Raw genomic sequence first — 2,381 nt, 5'->3', positions numbered from 1 at the left:
CAGGACATTTAGTATGCTTATGCATATTATAATTATCCAATGAGACACACAGATTGTTTCATTACCCAAAATTAATTGATGAGGAAATACTTCAACTACAGGAGAGCCATCTACCATAAATAGGTAAAGCAATATAATACAGTGATCTGTGTTTTGATTGCATACTCCATAAGGGAACACAATTTGAACACAAACCAACCATGTATGTATAATCACTTATTTATAGATTATATGAACATTCTATTGTACCAACGGATTGTGTGTATTATATAATACAAAAAATAGAAAAAAGTGTGAATGAGTTAATGTATTTTGAAGGCCTGGCTGATATTAATAGCTATTATTAATATTTTGCTAATATTAGCAATTATTTCAAGGCATGTAGGATAAACTTCATCTTTATGGTAGTTGTAAGTATAGATTTTTTTAAATGAAGATTTTACCTATTTATTTGAGAAAGAGTAAGCAAGAGAGAGAGAAGGAGCGGTGGGGGGCTGAAGGAGAGGGAGAATGAGAACCCCCTGAGCAGGAAGCCTGATGCGGGGCTTGATCCCTGGACTCTGGGATCATGACCTAAGCCAAAGGCAGACACTTAACCAACTGAGCCACTCAGGTGCCCAGTAAATATATATTTTAAATAGATACTGATGATTTTATTTTTTAACATATTTTTCATAGTGGCCTGTTAGACTGTTACTGTTTTTAACTCCTAATATCCCAGATTAAGAGCTTATACAAGGATTAAAAGTGTCATCATTGTAATTGAAAACTACAACACATAGCAGTTACATAGAAACAACTCCACAGTGTGGCTCTGACTCTTCCCTCAGGATCCATCATTTGACTTAACATGTGACCAAGTGAGGTTCCGGTGTCAACGAGGACATGAATATTAATAAAAATGTAATTAAAAATCATAGCATTTTACTTCCTTATCATAGGAGATCATCCCGAGAATTAAGGCCTTATGAAGGATACTTTTTGTGAGGTGTGATAGGCAGAAGAGATATTACCTTGTGTTGAAAAGAGCAGGAGCAAAGGAAAGAGAAATATTCCAGGTAGACTGGTATTTCAAATGACCTGGCCAAGAAAGCAAGGAAGAAATCTTACCTAAAAGGCATAAATGTCAAGGTACTTTACTTTTACTTAGCTGTTCTTAAAATGGATACATCTTAAGTATGTTTAAATATCAAATATATGCTGGTGGGAAGAGAGCCAATGGAAAGAGAGGAGAAAAAATAAAAGAGAGGAAGATGATGGATAAAGAAAAATTACAGGCCTAGAGCCTGAGCTATTGCAACATACAAATGAAAGCTCTATTTCCCAATTAGGAGAGCAGGAGTAATACATGAAAACACCCCATCTAGAAAGAAACAGTCTGCGCTTGCTTGACAGCACATATACTAAAATTGGAATGTTACAGAGAAGATTAGCAAGGTCCCTGGGCAAGGATGGCATGCAATTTGTGAAGTGTTCCGAAAGAAAGAAAGAAAGAGAGAGAAAGAAAGGAAAGGAAAGGAAAGGAAAGGAAAGGAAAGGAAAGGAAAGGAAAGGAAAGGAAAGGAAAGGAAAAGAAAGGAAAAGAAAAGAAAAGAAAGAAAAGAAAAGAAAAGAAAAGAGAAAAGAAAAGTAAAGTAAAGTAAAGAAAAGAAAAGAAAAGAAAAGAAAAGAAAAGAAAAGAAAAGAAAAGAAAAAGAAAAAGAAAAGAGAAAGAAGATGTGGACTGACTCATACTGTGACAGGGACTAGAAATGAAAGCAAAAATAGATGAGTGGAGAATAAATAAAAAACCAGTATGATAATGCAGAACCAGCACCACAGAAGAGAGGCTGACCCTAAGGTGAACAGCACCCTTATTCCTTTAATGACTCCAGAACCATTCTCAATGAAGAGATGCAGTGAGGAGGAATTGGTAGTTAAACCAGAACCATCTCATATATTGATAATGTGTTACCAATTTATTTTCAAATTTACAAATATCTACTTCCTGTTTACCATGTTCCAAAAAATAGGTTGGATGTTGAAGGTCCAAAATGAACAGAGACATGTGCTTCTTGCCCCCACAGTTTACATTTGCTTTTTTATTTTAGCTGCTGTACATATGAATTATTTAAGAAACTACATTCAGTATGTCTCATAGTGTAAGATGTCATTCTTAATTAAATCTTGTATGTCTTGAGTAGAAAAAAAAAAAACAAAACCCTTAGTTTTGAGTAGGAAGAAAAGTGAACAGTATAGACTTTACTGATTTTTTTTTTTTTTTGGTAGTCAGTATTAGATGCCCTAATGGGCAAAATTGCTCAGAATAGTTCCTAAAACTCTACCATCTCATTGATATTGGAATATGCCAATAGCTATAAGGGCACAAATACAGCTTCTTG

At 34.5% G+C, this 2,381-nt stretch overlaps 1 non-coding gene across 1 annotated transcript; it reads left to right on the top strand.

Moving 5' to 3' along the window:
• The first annotated feature begins 1,380 nt into the window (after positions 1-1,380).
• Positions 1,381-1,485, top strand: LOC116877519. The gene has a single exon (XR_004384659.1). It is a non-coding gene; the product is annotated as a U6 spliceosomal RNA (small nuclear RNA).
• Positions 1,486-2,381: the final 896 nt, after the last annotated feature.

This window comes from Lontra canadensis, unplaced genomic scaffold (genome assembly GCF_010015895.1).
Source record: "Lontra canadensis isolate GAN:19392208 unplaced genomic scaffold, GSC_riverotter_1.0 scaffold52, whole genome shotgun sequence".
NCBI lineage: Eukaryota > Metazoa > Chordata > Mammalia > Carnivora > Mustelidae > Lontra > Lontra canadensis.
Note: the sequence above shows the minus strand (reverse complement) of the source record. Positions and strands in the feature narration are given on the sequence as shown.